The 17,443-nt window shown below is 48.4% G+C and overlaps 1 protein-coding gene across 1 annotated transcript in view; it reads left to right on the top strand.

The window, feature by feature from the left end:
* LOC308527751 (selenide, water dikinase 2-like) overlaps positions 1–17,443 on the top strand; it is a gene marked incomplete at both ends in the record, with an annotated part of 35,091 nt that overhangs the window by 2,411 nt on the left and 15,237 nt on the right.

Here is a 17,443-nt window from a genome sequence, read left to right as displayed (position 1 = left end):
TAATCAATAAAGAAATTTCTAGTGAAATAAAAAAATAAAAGAACTTTGTTGAAAATTTAAAAAAATTTTCCCAGCACAGTACCAGGCAGTGGGAGCCATTGTCATCATTAGCGGCAAATGTTTTCATTCTGTGAGAGGAAAGAGACTGCAAAACATCAAGCCTCTTGCTCAGGTCACACGGAGTCTAAGAGCCTCCGGCTGAAAGCTGTGTAGAGTTAGAGGGAAGTCGCGGCTTGGGGAGGCCCCCGGGAAAGGCTACAGGGCCTGGACACTGGGAGGAGGTCTGGGAGGGAGGCCTGCTGCTGTCGGGGACATGCTCTCATGGCGGAGGCAACGGGAAGAAGGGTTACGGGATTCTTGAGGCATCTGGGCCCCAAGAGCTGGGGAGGGATTTGGTGATTTGGGTGTAAATTTTCACGCCTCGCCTGGGCAGTAGGAGTAAGAAGACTTGACCTTCACACCAGCAGGCTCCCATACACCCACCAAACCCCCATCTCTGGTTAAAGGATTGGCACCACAGCTTTATTCATGTCATTGCTTTTGTTGGCTTTGTCACAATCTGATGACCTTCACACTTAGTTCTAACTTCCTCATGGGTGTTGTGGTTTGAACAATTAGCCCTAAAGTTGGATAGGGCCCCTATTCTTCCTGAGCCACCAGGGACTCCCCTCTCTGGCTCCCTGCCACCAGCCAAGCCTTGGTCCATGGCAAGAGATTCTTTCTGGGTTTTGTATTTGGACAGCCCTTCTCCCAGGAACAACGGAGAGTCAGCCCTTGTCCCTCCAGCACACACCTAGAACCCCCACCTCCTGCCCCCGAGTCCGCAGGCAGGAAAGATGGTGCTACATTGGGTGTTGCAGAGATAGATGGGCAAGGGGCTCTTTAACTGGGGCACTCAGCTCACTCATGGTCAGTTGGTGGACAGGAAATCCAAACAGTCACTTCTCCTTCTGAGGCACTCGGTAGAGGAACTTGAAGTCTTGTGGAAAGACCACATGCATGAAATGTTACTCCTGCAGAATATCTGGCTTCGATATACAAATAAGGTTGTGTGACCCCAAGAACCCCACTATCTTTCTCTGGGCCGGAAGGGTTTCCGGAATTCAGAGAGGAAAGAAGAGGGAGAGGGAGACAGAGAAACAGCAATGATGAGAGAGAATCATTGATCGGCTGCCTCCTGCACGCCCCCTACTGGGGATCGAGCCCGCAACCAGGCATATGCCCTTGACCGGAATCGAACCCGGGACCCTTCAGTCCGCAGGCCAGCACTTTCTCCACTGAGCCAAACCAGCCAGGGCTGGAGGACTTCTAACTGCCCCTTTTCGTGCCGTAGATCTGCAGTTATATGTGAGCTTGAGGTTGGAGTCCAACACTAATGGCTAAGACTTCTGCGTGTTTCCCATGTAGCTGCATTCAGCTGACCTCCCAGGTTCTCCCGCAAACCCACTTATTTGATAGCAGTGCTGTGAGGAGCATCAGGCACCTGCTGTGTGTGCCGCAGGGACGTGTGCACATTTGAGGTTGGTGAGGCTGGAGAGAGCAGGACCAGGCTGCGAACACCCCGAAGGCCATGGGCAGGTAGGTAACCTCTACCACATGGGGGTTTGGACCCATGAGGATATAAAGCCATAGGATCTTCAGTTCAACTCCTGAACCACGCGGCCATTCTGGTACCTGGCCCAAAGGCAATGTTCAAAGTCAGGAACTTATATTGGGGACTAAGAGAAGCCACCAAAGGTGTTTTTTTAAAGCATGTTTTTTCTCTCTGCGTTGTCCCTTTTCTTTCCTGAACGTCACTGTCTCGGTGAGGCCTCTCCTGACCACCCTGTTTAAAGCCGCAGTCCCCTGTATTGTTTTTCCATAGTACTGATCACCTGCTGCCATACTATCCCGTCTGGCTATTCATTATTCCTTTCTTGCCATTCAAATGGAAGCTCAAGGGAAACAGAGAATTCTGTGTTTTTGTTCAGGAAGGCACCCGCCGGTCCCCGAAATAGTTCATGTCCCAAAGCAGACTGTCAATCAACATGTGTTACATGAATGAATGAATCCCCGGGGGCAGCTGCTCTGGGCATCATTGCTTCAGAAGAAGGCGTGTTAGGAACAGACGCAGCCTCTGAGACGGAATGGTTTTGCTTTTCATTAGAGTTGGGGCGGGTGTGGGGCGGTTTGTGGAAGTGAGAAAATAATTTATGGAGAAGCACGAGGGAAAGCAGGGCTGCCCTTTCGCCCTCCCCACAACCGAATACGGAACACCGCAGCCTGGAAGAAGGAGCCAGAACTGAGGGGCCCAGAGCAAGGGGCCCAGGGCCTGCTTTTGGCAGGGTCACCAGGAGAGCCCCCTCCCCCCACCACCCAGAGGAATGGTGGCAGGAACAGCTGAGACACCAAGAGACCTTGTAGCCTGGGACAGAGATAGCAAACCCAAGTGTGACCCTGCTTCCTGAACTCAGGAGGGACAGCCAGTCATACAAATAAACATACAATCCACTTAGAGCAGTGGTTCTCAACCTTGGCTGCACATTAGAATCACCTGGGAATCTTTTTAAAATCCTGATTTCTGGGCCTCATCCTCCGGAAATTCTGTTTCTTCGTTACTAATGTTGTGGCCCCACCCCATAACAAAGAAACAGAATTTCCGGAGGATGAGGCCCAGAAATCAGGATTTTAAAAAGATTCCCAGGTGATTCTAATGTGCAGCCAAGGTTGAGAACCACTGAGTTAGAGGGAGTTAAGAGAAACGAGGGCCCCTTCAGGAAGCCCTGGTCTTGAGTTGTGAGGTTTTGGGGAAACTTAAACAGAGGACAGGCAGGTGTGACAAGATCCCAGGGGGGCACCCTACCCTTCAGCCCTCTCCCTTTTCACTTTCCGGGCTGAGAATACCTTTCCTGATCACGCCGTGGTCGGCAAATAGACAGAAGCGAGCCACGTGCGGCTCTTTGGCCCCTTGAGTGTGGCTCTTCCACAAAATACCACGTGCGGGCGCCCACATACAGTGCGATTGAAACTTCGTGGCCCATGTGCAGAAGTCGGTATTTTGTGGAAGAGACTGACCTAGGGAGTTTAGATCTTGTGTAAACATCAATTCTCCTGATATCACTTCCCGTGTTTGCAAATGTTCTCGCTGTCTCCCTGGATTCTTGCAACAATCCAGTGAGCTCCCCAGCCATTTGTAACCATTTTTGAGGGTTAAATACATTTACATTGTTGTGCAACCAATTTCCAGAACTTTTTCATCTTGCAAAAAGGAAACCCAACCCATTAAACAATTCACATTTCCCTTCCCCTCAGTTCCTGGTAACCACCAGTCTACTTTCTGTTTCTCTGACTTCGGCTACTCTAGATACATCATATGAGTGGAATCATACAGTATTTGTCTTTTGGTGACTGGCTTATTTCATGGAGCATAATAATATGCCACATTTTACTTATCCATTCATCGTTTTGTTACTGAACTCAAGGGGTTCTCCATTTGGGGTGCTCTATTAAAAAAACGAGAGGTGGTTGTCGAAAGGTAATTTTATTTACTTAACTCCTGAAAGGGAGGCTTAGCCATTGCATATATATATATGCATATATATATGGCTAAGCCTCCCTTTCAGGAGTTAAGTAAATAACACACACACACACACGCACACACACACACACATTTTATTGATTTTAGAGAGGAAGAGAGAGGGAGAGAGATAGAAACATCAATGATGAGATGCATGTCCCCCACTGGGGATCAAGTCCACAACCTGGGCATGTGCCCCGACCAGGAATCAAACCATGGCCTCCTGGTTCATATGAGCCACACTGGTGGGGCCTCAGCCATTGCTTATAAACACTACTTGGTCAATTACATGTTGATTTTTTCTCTTCCGCATTCATCCCGGTTGGTTCCTGTCAGCCCAGCCTGTTCAGTGCTGCATCTGCGAAATACTGTGCTATGTTTTAACATTTGGCGAGAAATCACCTTTAGCACTGTCTAGACCTCGAGACCCTTATCCTTTCTAATGCTGATGGATACTGGGGTTGTTTCCACCTTCTGTCTAGTAACTAGCGCTGCTTTGTGAATAGTGTGCTGTTGTGAACAGGGCTGCTTTGAATATGGGTGTACACAAATGTCTTTTTTTTTAGTCCTCACTCGAGGATATTTTTCCATTGATTTTAGAGAGAGTGGAAGAGAGAGAGAAAGACAGAGAGACAATTGCACGCACCCTGACCAGGGCCCGGGCCACGCAGGAGCCTGCAACTGAGGTACATGCCCTTGACCGGAATCGAACCTGGGACCCTTCGGTCCGAAGGCCAATGCTCTATCCACTGAGCCAAGCTGGCTAGGGCAACACAAATGTCTTTTAAAGTGAGTGCTTATCAAGATTCTTTTTTATTTTTAAATATATTTTATTGATTTTTTTACAGAGAGGAAGGGAGACGGATAGAGAGTCAGAAACATCAATGAGAGAGAAACACCGATCAGCTGCCTCCTGCACACTCCCCACTGGGGATGTGCCCGCAACCAAGGTACATGCCCTTGACCAGAATCGAACCTGGGACCCTTGAGTCCGCAGGCCGACGCTCTATCCACTGAGCCAAACCGGTTAGGGCAAGATTCTTGCCTCTGCACTTCCAGTTCTTAGAAAAAGAAGTTGTGAACTGACCCCACCTCACCCCTTCCCTTCGCTTCCAGCATCCTGAGTGCATCTCTAAAAATCTCAACCTGATCCCAAGTGTACATTATTTCCTAATCTTAGGGGAGGATTAGGCAAAGCAGGTTTCAGCTTGTGCATGGAAATTGTTTCTCTACGGCAGTTTTTCTCCCCTTGGTAAGAAAGAAATAAACTGCTTTTCATCCCTAGTAACCTTAAAACAAGCCAAACAGGCACCTTGTTAATATCCACTTGTTTATCTACTTTGTCTATTTTGGCTCCTAATATGGCATAAATCAAATGATGGCTTGATACTGGAGGAAGAACCCATCTGGGAAAAAACCGTCTTGTTTACCTCATCTCTTAAAAGGTGATTAAGTATTCGTTTGAACTTGACCAATTGCTGACATTTGAGGGTTTTTAACCTACAGTCAGGGCAGTGTCACCCAGGGCAATGTCACACGTAGACCAAGGGCTGAGCCAGTTGTAAATAAACCTCCTCTCCTCTGGGCCTGAGGGGGACGGGAGGCAGTGAGAAGCAAACCACCTGACACCCTCGCCTGGGAACGGGAGCTAGTTCTGCTCTGGTAGTAAAAGTTGTTTTTCTGGTTGGGGGGGGGGGGCGTCCTGGGGCTCTGTGCAGAGTCTGAGCTCTGGTCACAGTCTGGGCAGCAGTGGGTAGTATTATATGCACCCATCAGGATAATAGCTTTGAGACGCAGCCCTATCCCTTTGCTCTGGACGGGGGAGGCTCAATGGCCCAGGAGGAGCCATGTCTGTCTTGTCTGTGTTGAGCAGCCTCCATATTAGGGGCAGCATGCCCAGACCTCATCAGCCCTGGGGGTGTGTGTGTGTGGGTGTGCAGACTGGACATTTCTATATTTTCTTTTCAGTTGATACCCCCCACATAAAAGCTCTTCTCTTTTAAATCATTAGTATTAGGAATATGTAATTGAGCCGAATGACGAAGAGTGTGTATAAAATTGGCAGGAAATAGTTGAAGTTAGCCCATGGATGTTACATCACAATGGTGATTTGGGAAAATCCAAAGGATATGAAGCTAAGGCGCTCGAGACTTCATTTGTTCACTCAACAGACAGTGCATTGCTTGGGTCCCGGATATTGCAGGACGAGGAATCACATGGAGTTTAGATGCCAGGAAAATTTTTTTGCTGAGAACCCAGAGGTCCAGGCATCACTCCCAAACATGCCTGATGGTCCCTGTCTGAGAATTCACAAGTGATTGGCAGGGAGAGGTCAGCGTATGTGTACGAGGCTGAGGGTGTGTGTATGGCAAGGGTGTGTGTATGGCGAGTGTGTGTGTCTGTTAGAGTATGTGTGAATGAGTGCATGTGTAGCTGTCAATGTGTGTTTGGTGGATTTGAAACTCTGTACTTGTGAGTCAGAGTGAGTGGTGAGTCAGCTTGTGAGCCAGTGTGAGAGCTGAGAATGTGGACAAATGTCGGAAAGGTGTGTGTGTGTGTGTGTGTGTGTGTGTGTGTGTGTGTGTGTGTACATGCAGTTCTCTGAGTGTGGCACCCGTGAGGATAATAGCTCCCAGACGCAGCCCTATCACATGAGGGGGAAGGACGAATGGGTGAGTGCTCGCTCTTGGCCACGAGAAAGCCCCTGAGGTAAGTCTGGGACACGAATGCTGCAGGGTTAATGGCCAGTTCACATCCCTGTCCCTCACTTGGCAGACGGCTTCCGCCACTGCTTCCCGCGGGACCCAGGGATGTTTACAAGGTGCCTCTCCAGACGCAGGGCCAGCCTGTCTGGTTCCTGCTCCCAGACCCGCTCTTGAAATCTCCTTTCTATAGAGGAGGGGTCCTCTATGGACTGTCTCTGCAGGCCCCGACCTGGTTTGTGTCAGGATACATGGGCTTGTCACCTTCCAGAAAGCAACTCAGAGTTATTTCTGTATAAAACGAATTGAGCACAAAAACCAGGTAAAGAGGTCGCCTGGCCTGTTTCTGCGGTCACCGAGAGACAGCTGTTCTCAGAAGCCCCTGTCAGGGCTCTGGGGAATTGAAGGAGCAAGGATCCACGCCTCTTTCTTTCAGAGCGATCAACAGCAGTGGACGTCCTCTCCCCCAGGCCCGGACCAGGGCTCAGTGACGCCACACTGTGTTGTGGGCCAAATCCTGGCCCGTATGACGGATGGCAGTAGCAATGATGACAGCTAACAGTTACTGCTCACTTACTCTGTGCCTGGCTCTGTGCAAACCACTTCACACGGATTACCTTTTCTAATCAGCAGGATCACCGATCACTGGCAAAGAGCAGCCCCCAAGCGGTCTTATTCCAGAGGCCGCCTCCGAGGGGTAAGCAAAATGGCCTCCCTTAAGGGGCATGTCCAGGGGCTCAGCAAGTGAGGGTTATGTGTTGGTTGAGTGAAAGAAGCTGCTCCCTACAATTCAATGCCCTCCCTTCTCAGCCGCGGAGCGGAGTTTCCCTGACCCACCGGCAGGACGCTGCCCTGGCTATGTATACTCTTTTGAATATACAGATTCAAAAGGATGGGCCTGTGCCGTATTTACTTCTGTATTTCCAGCTCACTACTTTCAGACGTTTCCAGACATAGGGTAGGTACTCAATCACAGATGAGCTGACTGAATAAAGCCCAGGATCATTACTGAAAATCCCCCCCTCCCCCAAAGTGACCTTATAATTAATACACACACACACACACACACACACACACATCCTATCTAATAAAAGAGAAACATGGTAATTGGCGTACGACCACTACCCTTCCCATTGGCTAATCAGGGAGATATGCAAATTAACTGCCAGGCAAGATGGCGGCCGGCAGCCAGGCAGCTTGAAACTAACATGAGACTTGCTTGCTTCAGTGACGGAGGACTGCAATGTTCCCCGCCTGCCTTGCTGGCCTCTGAGCCTGCAGTTTGAACATTGTAACAAATATGGAAGCTAAACAAAACCCCAGAAACCAGCTTTCAGTGAGCCGGGATCTCAGAGCTGGAGTTGATACAGAGTTTCGATTGTAGAACCTAAACAAACCAGATACCTGCAGAGGCCTAAGAGCTGGAGCCTCAGAGCTAAAGCTGGCCCAGAATAAAAAAAGAAAAAGAAAAAGAGGAGCAGTTGGGAGCTTCAGTCCCAACCTGAAAACAGCCCTCAGCCCCTCACCTAGACTGGCCAGGCACCCCAGTGGGGACTCCCACCCTGATCCGGGACACCCTTCAGGGCAAACCAGCCAGCCCCCACCCATGCACCAGGCCTCTATTCTATATAGTAAAAGGGTAATATGCCTCCCAGCACCGGGATCAGCGGAGCTGAGAGGCCTCCCGGCACCGGGATCAGTGTGACAGGGGGCAGTGCCCAAACCCCCTGATTGCCCTGCGGCTCTGTGTGTGACAGGGGGCGGGGCCACAACCTCCCTATTGGCCCTGCTCTGTTCCTGACAGGGGAAGGCGCCCCAACCCCCTGATGGGCCCTGCTCTGTGCGTGACAGGGGGGAGCTCCCTAACCCCCCGATTGGCCCTGCTCTGTGCGTGACAGGGGGCACCATGAAAGGGAGAACAGACAGAAATGTATGAAGTGTCTCTGAGTTTTTGTGGTTTGAGCAAAGCAATACAAGACTCCAGCCTCCCTTGGTCAGTGCAGTCCCTTTGGAGTAAAGACTTGGACAGGACTAAACAGAGACTCAGAGACCGTAGTTGGGGTCTTGGCTAAGCCACATCCTAGCTGTGGGACTTTATAGAGAGTGGCACAGCTGTCTCTGCATCTCGGCTTCTGGCTTGCAAAGGGGAGATGCAGGCCTCAAGGCAAGAAGCCAGACGTTCTCTGCCTCCTGCACGGGGATGCTGTGAGGAGGAACTGAGACAACAGCTGCCCGGTTTCACCTGGACAAGCTGTAGGTGCTGTGCATTGTGAAATAGCACCCCGAGGAGCAAGGCAGGAGCACAGAGCTTGCTTTGTGCTCTGATGACAGGCACTGGTTGCCATGAGGACTAATTGCCCTTCTTGCAAGGTCAGATGTGAGTGACAGTAACTCATTGTGATCCGCCAGCTGGGCCTGGGTGTCCTTCCTCATGTGTTCATCTCTGCAATGGGGGGCGGTCAGACTTTTTATCCCCCCCCCCTTCTTTTATTTATTTATTTATTTATTTATTTATTTATTTACTTTGTTTGTCTAAAGTTTTAGTTATGTCTTCTTTTTCCCCACTTGACCCTCCCTCCCCAACCAGCCATTCCCACCCCAGGCAAGCCCCCACCATCATAGTGTCTGTGTCCATTGGTATGCTAATATGCATGCATACAAGTCCTTTGGTTGCTCTCTAACTGCATCCTCCTTCCCCTGCCATTTGTCTCTGGATCTATTCTTGTTCATCAAATTATGTTGATCATTATATCCCACATATGAGTGAGATCCTGTGATATTTATCTTTCTCTGACTGGCTTATTTCGCTTAGCATAATGGTCTCCAGTTCCATCCATGCTGTTGCAAATGGTAAAAGTTCCTTCTTTTTTACCACAGCGTAGTATTCCATTGTGTAGATGTACCACAGTTTTCTAATCCACTCATCTGCTGATGGGCACTTAGGCTGTTTCCAGATCTTAGCTAGAGTAAATTGTGCTGCTAGGAACATAGGGGTGCATATATCCTTTCTAATTGGTGTTGGGATATATTCCTAGAAGTGGGATCACTGGATCAAATGGGAGTTCAATTTTTAACTTTTTGAGGAAATGCCATACTGTTTTCCACAGTGGCTGTACCAGTCTGCATTCCCACCAGCAGTGCACGAGGGTTCCTCTTTCTCCACATCCTCGCCAGCACTTGTTGTTTTTTTGATGATAGCCTTTCTGACAGGTGTGAGGTGGTACCTCATGGTCGTTTTGATTTGCATCTCTCGGATGATTAGTGACTTACTCCTCATTTCTTTACACCTGCAGGAGCATCATTCCCAGAATCACAGCCACCTCCCCCGCCTCCATAGCAAGGTGTCCTCAACTCTCTTGACCCTCACTGATCTTTTTTTTTTTTTTTAATATATTTTTATTGATTTCAGAGAGGAAGGGAGAGGAAGAGATAGAAACATCAATGATGAGAATCATTCATTGGCTGCCTCCTGCACGCTCCACACTGGGGATCAAGCCCGCAAACCAGACATGTGCCCTGACCGGGAATCGAACCGTGACCTCTGGGTTCATAGGTGGACACTTAACCACTGAGCCACACTAGCTGGGCCCTCACTGATCTTTATCATCCAACGCATTCTCAGCCCACCACTGCAGGTGAACATTTTATGAAAAGTTTGTTTGGGACACTTCCAGCCAAAGTCGTCATGAGTCCATCTGACATGGAAATAAAAGGTGAGTGCAGGCAGCATTATAGAACAGCTACTAATTGAGAGTTTACCTCTCAGTGCTCACAACCACCTGATGAGTTGTGCACGATTAGATTCCTTAGTTTCTAGATGAGGAAACTGAGGCACAGTTTAAAGGGAAGAAACAGGAACTAGGAGTCTTGGAACCTGAGGGTTCCCCTGTCGTCACTGCCATGACTCTTCCTGTTTGCATGGGCTGGGGCCTCAGTTTCCCTATCCGTAAAACGAGAGTGAGACGACCTTCCTTTAATCTTTGAATCTTTCGCGGCACTAACACCCCAGGAGTCTGTGCCTGACTCCGGGTGATCACAGAGCCTCTCTGAAACGATTTGTTCATCTGTAGAATGGGGGGAACCTCCACCACCTGGCTAGTCTCCCCCCAGGGCTATTGCGGCAGCATTTCTGTGAGGAGGGGATTGTGCTGAGATGCTGTGTGTGTCTCTGTCGTCTCCTCAAGGCCCCTGAGCCCCTAGGAAATGGTGGGGCCCTAGAATAAGCAGGAAGTCAGGTTCCCCCATTCACTTGGTCAGGGGTGGACAGAAGCAACAACAGAGACTTATGGGGCATTTCGACCTGAAGGGACCTTGAGATCAGCGTGTTAACTGCTTTCCATGTGGTGGAAGAGAAAGCTGACACCAGCCAGGGTGGTGCTTTCTCTGAGGACACCTCAGGATCGGGGGAAGCAGAACTGCAGCCCTGGGCGCCGACCTTGGGCCGGTTCCTCCATCAGCGTCAAGGTGCTCAGTGAGTAGAAGCGAGTGGCGAACCACTCCCTGGGCCCCCTTCTCTGTCTGGGTTCGATTCCTGTGCAGCCACATGCCTAGTAATTAATCGCCATGTGTGGCTAGCGGCCACCGTCCTGGACAATGGCAGCTCCGGAGGAGTGCTGCTGCTTTCACAGGGCTTGGCCACTGTGTGGAGCTGGTCTTCATGTCGATGGGCACTTGAGAAAAGTCCCAGACACAGGAGAAAGGCCAAAGCCAGGTAACGTATCACCCATGTCCTTGCCTCACCCCAACCCTCCCTCAGACGACCTCTTACAAAGAACTGCAAGCCAGGCACAGACTTCCCAGAGCACAATAGGTGATCTCTCATACCCCCATGGGAATCGGGGCATTTCTGCTGAGCCGGATGCTGGTGGGTAGAGATGCCAGTTGGAGCTGAATGCCCTCCAGTCCTATCTGGCTTCCAGAACACAAGAAGTGCTGTCTTGGCGTGCTTTCCCTCCCCTCCTTCCCCCCCCCCCCCACTGGAGGGCATCCCTTAAACTCTAAAGGACCCCACGAAACTGGCAACCAGGGACACAGTGGGCAGCAGCAGCTCATCCCGTCCCGGGCTAACCCCCTGCACCTGCCCCCAAGGCCCCGTTTTCTCTGACTCCAGTGAGCTGACAGCAGCCCCACCTTGGCTCACTTCTTTCCCGTAACCTTCCTAGAGGGTCATGGCAGCCCCACCCATTGTCTCTCCTGTGCTTCTATCCCAGGCCCTTCCTGGTTTCACTGTCCCCCAGGTTTAATAGACCTGCTCTCAAAAGGAAAAAAGTGCTGTCCTTCAGTTAAAGTGGACATACTGATTAGATTATTTAGTGCCACATAAATTAATTCGTTTTTTCTCTTAAATATATTTTTTATTGATTTCAGAGAGTAAGGGAGAGGGAGAGTAAATTTCTACCACCTGGGAGTGTAGTCCTGTCATTCTACCACAGGCCCAGCAGCATAAGCATCACTTGAGAACCTGTAAAAATGCAAATGTTGGGCACCCACCCAGATACTTCTGGGTCAGAGCAGTAGGGGCAGGGCAAGGCAGGTGGAGGTGTGGGGAGGGACTTCATTTACAACAGGTGATGAGCATCCTCAGCCAAAGCTCTGGAGAGGATCATTTTATTGGTTTTAAAAGTTTCAACATAGGAGAAACCAAGATGGCGGCATAGGTAAACACCGGAGTTTGCTGCCTCGAACAACCACTTCAAAAATACAACTAAAAGACTGAACGGACATCATCCAGAACCACAGGAAGGCTGGCTGAGTGGAAGTTCTACAACTAGGAGGAAAGAGAAAAGCATACCGAGACTCAGAGGAGGCGCAGTGCTGAAGTAAAATACTAAGGTGTGGAGTGCATGTGGAGTGGCCTGGCGGCTGAGGGCGTGGTTGTCATTTTCAATCAGGAGGGCGTCTCAGGCTCTGAGCTCCAGTTCCGGGCGAGTCTCTAGGGACCCAGACTTAAATGGGAGAAGCGGGACTGTCTGGCATCTCTCAGAACCCTAGGGCAGCTTTCTCTCTGTGGGACTTGCAGCAATTACTGGGACACTGAGAAGCAGAGCCTCTGAGGGCAAGACTGAGAGCAGCCATAATTGCTAGCCCTGCCCTGTTGATCTCGTGGGACCCGCCCAAACTCTGCAGGGAGACTTTTGCTGGATAGCCTCAGGCAAAGGCTAGATTAGCACCTCCCTAGAGATCCAGGAGCCAGGAAGCCCAGAGGTCAGAGTGGGACCATCCAGTTTGCAGCTCCGTGGAACCATAAAAGACACACTCAGGGGGCAGACTCAGTGAGCACCAAAGCCCCATCGAAGCAAGTCTAGCCCCAGAGGGGTGTCTCCAGCACAGAAGTTCTCCCACTGCAGACACAGCTGATTCTCACAGCCAATTGGCCTGGAGGTCAATTCCTCATAGTGATAACTACAACAATCAAGGCTTAATTACAACAAGACTGTGCACAAAGCCCACAAGGGGGTGCACCAAGAGTGTCTACCTCAGGTAATTGGGACACTTAGCACAGAGAGGCACTCTATCGACACAGCAAAGCATAAAAAATGCCGAGACAAAGAAACAGGACACAAACGATAGAATTGGAGGAAAGCAAACTGCTGGATATAGAGTTCAAAACCACACTTTTAAGGTCTTTAAAGAGCTGTCTAGAAGCCACCGATAAATTTAATAAGGCCCTCGAAAAGACTGGTGAGACCGCCGATAAATGTTGTGAGATCTTCAAGAAGACTGGTGAGACCGCCGATAAATGTAGTGAGATCCTCAAGAAAACTAATGAGACCCTCGATGTTGTGATAAAGGACCAACTAGAAATTAAGCATACACTGACAGAAATAAAGAACATTATACAGACTCCCAACAGCAGACCAGAGGATCACAAGAATCAAGTCAAAGATTTGAAATACGAAGAAGCAAAAAACACCCAACCGGAAAAGCAAAATGAAAAAAGAATCCAAAAATACAAAGATAGTGTAAGGAGCCTCTGGGACAGCTTCAAGCGTACCAACATCCGAATTATAGGGGTGCCAGAAGAAGAGAGAGGGCAAGATATTGAAAACCTACTTGAAGAAATAATGACAGAAAACTTCCCTCACCTGGTGAAAGAAATAGACTTCCAAGTCCAGGAAGCGCAGAGAACCCCAAACAAAAGGAACCCAAAGAGGACCACACCAAGACACATCATCATTAAAATGCCAAGAGCAAAAGACAAAGAGAGAATCCTAAAAGCAGCAAGAGAAAGAAAATCAGTTACCTACAAGGGAGTACCCATACGACTGTCAGCTGATTTCTCAACAGAAACTTTGCAGGCCAGAAGGGAGTGGCAAGAAATATTCAAAGTGATGAATACCAAGAACCTACAACCAAGACTACTTTATCCAGCAAAGCTATCATTCAGAACTGAAGGCCAGATAAAGAGCTTCACAGATAAGAAAAAGCTAAAGGAGTTCATCACCACCAAACCAATATTAGATGAAATGCTGAAAGGTATCCTTTAAGAAGAGGAAGAAGAAGAAAAAGGTAAAGATACAAATTATGAACAACAAATACACATCTATCAATAAGTGAATCTAAAAATCAAGTGAATAAAGAATCTGATGAACAGTATGAACTGGTGATTGTAATAGAATCAGGGACATAGAAAGGGAATGGACTGACTATTCTTGGGGGGGGGGGAAGAGGCGTGGGGTGAGGGAAGAGATTGGACAATAATCGTGCACCTATGGATGAGGACAGTGGGTAGGGAGTGAGGGCGGAGGGTGGGGTGGGAACTGGGTGGAGGGGGGAGTTATGGTGGGAAAAAAGAGTAACTAATGTAATAATATGAACAATAAAGATTTAATTAAGAGGAGAACCAAGATGGCGGCATAGGTTAACGCCGGAGTTTGCTGCTTTGAACAACTACTTCAAAAGTGAAACTAAAAGACAGAACGGACATCACCCAAAACCACTGGAACGCTGGCTAAATGGAAGTCCTACAACTAGGAGGAAAGAGAAACGCATACGGACACTCAGAGGAGGCGCAGTGCTGAAGTCAAATTCTGAGGTGCGGAGTGCGCGCGCGGAGCGGGCTGGCGGCGGAGGGCGCGGCGCGGTTGGCGTTTTCAATCGGGAGGGAGTCGCAGACTCTGAGCTCCAGATCCCGGCGAGTCTTTAGGGACCCAGACTCAAACGGGAGAAGCGGGACTGCCTGGCTTCGGTCAGAGCGAGTGCAGCTTTCTCTCCGAGCTTTGCAGCGGGTGCTGGGACTCAGAGAGGCAGAGCCCCTGGGGACAGGACTGAGAGCCGCCATCACTGCTCCCTCCGGCCCACCCTATTGATACTGTGCAACCCGCCTCGCCCAAGCCCTGCACAGAGGCATTTGCCGGATAGCCTCAGGCAAAGGCTAGATTAGCACCTCCCTAGAGGACAGAAGTTCTCTCACTGCTGACACAGCTGATTCTCATAGCCACTTGGCCTGGAGGTCAAACCCTCCCTGGAATTAGCTACAAGATTTAACTATAAGACTGCGCACAAAGACCACTAGGGGGTGCACCAAGGAAGCATAACAAAATGCGGAGACAAAGAAACAGGACAAAATTGTCCATGGAAGATCTAGAGTTCAGAACCACACTTTTAAGGTCTCTCAAGAACTGTTTAGAAGCCGCCGATAAACTTAATGAGATCTACAAGAAAACTAATGAGACCCTCGATGTTATATTGGGGAATCAACTAGAAATTAAGCATACACTGACTGAAATAAAGAATATTATACAGACTCCCGACAGCAGAACAGAGGAGCGCAAGAATCAAGTCAATGATTTGAAATGCGAGGAAGCAAAAAACACCCAACCGGAAAAGCAAAATGAAAAAAGAATCCAAAAATGCGAGGATAGTGTAAGGAGCCTCTGGGACAGCTTCAGGCGTACCAACATCAGAATTATAGGGGTGCCAGAAGATGAGAGAGAGCAAGATATTAAAAACCTATTTGAAGAAATAATGACAGAAAACTTCCCTCACCTGGTGAAAGAAATGGACTTACAGGTCCAAGAAGCGCGGAGAACCCCAAACAAAAGGAATCCAAAGAGGACCACACCAAGACACATCATAATTAAAATGCCAAGAGCAAAAGATAAAGAGAGAATCTTAAAAACAGCAAGAGAAAGAAACTCAGTTACCTACAAGGGAATACCCATTCGACTGTCAGCTGATTTCTCAACAGAAACTTTGCAGGCCAGAAGGGAGTGGCAAGAAATATTCAAAGTGATGAATACCAAGAACCTACAACCAAGATTACTTTATCCAGCAAAGCTATCATTCAGAATTGAAGGTCAGATAAAGAGCTTCACAGATAAGGAAAAGCTAAAGGAGTTCATCACCACCAAATCAGGATTATATGAAATGCTGAAAGGTATCCTTTAAGAAGAGGAAGAGGAAGAAAAAGGTACAGATACAAATTATGAACAACAAATATGCATCTATCAACAAGTGAATCTAAGAATCAAGTGAATAAATAATCCGATGAATAGAATGAACTGGTGATTATAATAGAATGAGGGACATAGAAAGGGAATGGACTGACTATTCTTGGGGGGGAAAGGGGTGTCGGAGATGCGGGAAGAGACTGGACAAAAATCGTGCACCTATGGATGAGGACAGTGGGTGGGGAGTGAGGGCGGATGGTGGGGCGGGAACTGGGAGGAGGGGAGTTATGGGGGGAAAAAGAGGAACAAATGTAATAATCTGAACAATAAAGATTTAATTAAAAAAAAAAAAAAGATTTAATTAAAAAAAGTTTCAACATAAAATAATTTTGTTAATATAGGTTTTAGAAAAAACAGCCATTTTTCTTGTTTGTATACATTTTATCCTAAGAATATCTTACTCAAGGTCTGAATTAAAAAATTAAATCCATGGAGGGGAACTGAAGCATTCTCAAACATCCCTGTCACTGAAACATTATTGCCACAATTTTAAAAATGTTTTTATTGATTTCAGAGAGGAAGAAAGAGGGAGAGAGCGATAGAAACATTAATGATGAGTGAGAATCATTGATCGGCTGCCTGCCTCCTGCACGCCCCACACTGGGGATGGAGCCTGCAACCTGGGCATGTGCCCTGACCGGGAATCAAACCGTGATCTTTTGGTTCAGAAGTCGATGCTCAACCACTGAGCCATGACAGCCGAGCTATTTTCTTATTTTAATACTTTTTTTTTTTTAAGAACAGTTTTAGGTTCAGAGAAAAATGAAGGTACAGAGATTTCCATATACCTCTTTGCCCCCACTGACATGCATAGCCTTCCCCATTCTCAACATCCCCCACCAGAGTCGTACACTGATGAACCTAAATTGACGTCATAATCACTCAAAGTCCATAGTTTACATCATGACCCACTCTTGGTTGTCTATTCTGTGGGTTAGGAACTTATTTTTTAATCATAATATTTTGTGAGGGTGAAGGATATACCCCTTCCGTAATTTAAAAGAAATATAATTTTAAAGTGTCTCATTACAGATTTAAAAACTGTTATAAGCGTATTTTAATGATATGCACAATATTTTACTACAGTAGTGCATACGAATATAATAATGTAAGTAAATATATATATATATATTAGAGGTATGTGTTCACATTTTTCTGAAATGGGCATAACGAAGGTGAAGGATTCTGAAGGTCTCGGTAGCAGCAACATATTCAGTACAGAGACAGGACCCTCTTAGGACTTCATTCAAGTTCAACCCCAACCAGGTGCAGGTGCTGATCTGGGCCCACCAGAGGGAGGTGACTCGTACACATCTAACCCCACCTGGGCTCAGTTTCCTCCCGCCCTCCATGAAATGGAGAAGAAAATAATGGTTGTAATCTGCCTGCGGCTCAAATCTGCCTCTGCCACTTGGCAGCTACGGCCCTGGAGCAAGTCCCTTCCCTACGCTGAGCCTCACACCTCCCCAGGCATCTGAGCTACAAGAGAAGAGAGAATGCAAAGGGGGTGTGTGGGACCCCCCCCCCCCCACCCCCCCCAAGTGCACGCGGAGGTCAGTGCCCGCTCTTGAACACCTCCGCTTGGGCTGAACCGGCCCGTTTCCGGGACTGCGTGACGTGTTTCACAGCACAGGTTAGCGGCTGGAGAAGCTGACACTGGGGTGGAGGCTCTGGCTGGACGCAGCCCCGCCTCTCACTGGCGCCGTGACCCTGGCCGGGAGCAGAGCGTAGCT

The sequence above is a fragment of the Myotis nattereri genome (assembly GCF_964212035.1).
Source record: "Myotis nattereri genome assembly, chromosome: 12".
NCBI classification, from domain to species: domain Eukaryota; kingdom Metazoa; phylum Chordata; class Mammalia; order Chiroptera; family Vespertilionidae; genus Myotis; species Myotis nattereri.
This window is presented reverse-complemented; position numbering and strand designations above follow the sequence as displayed.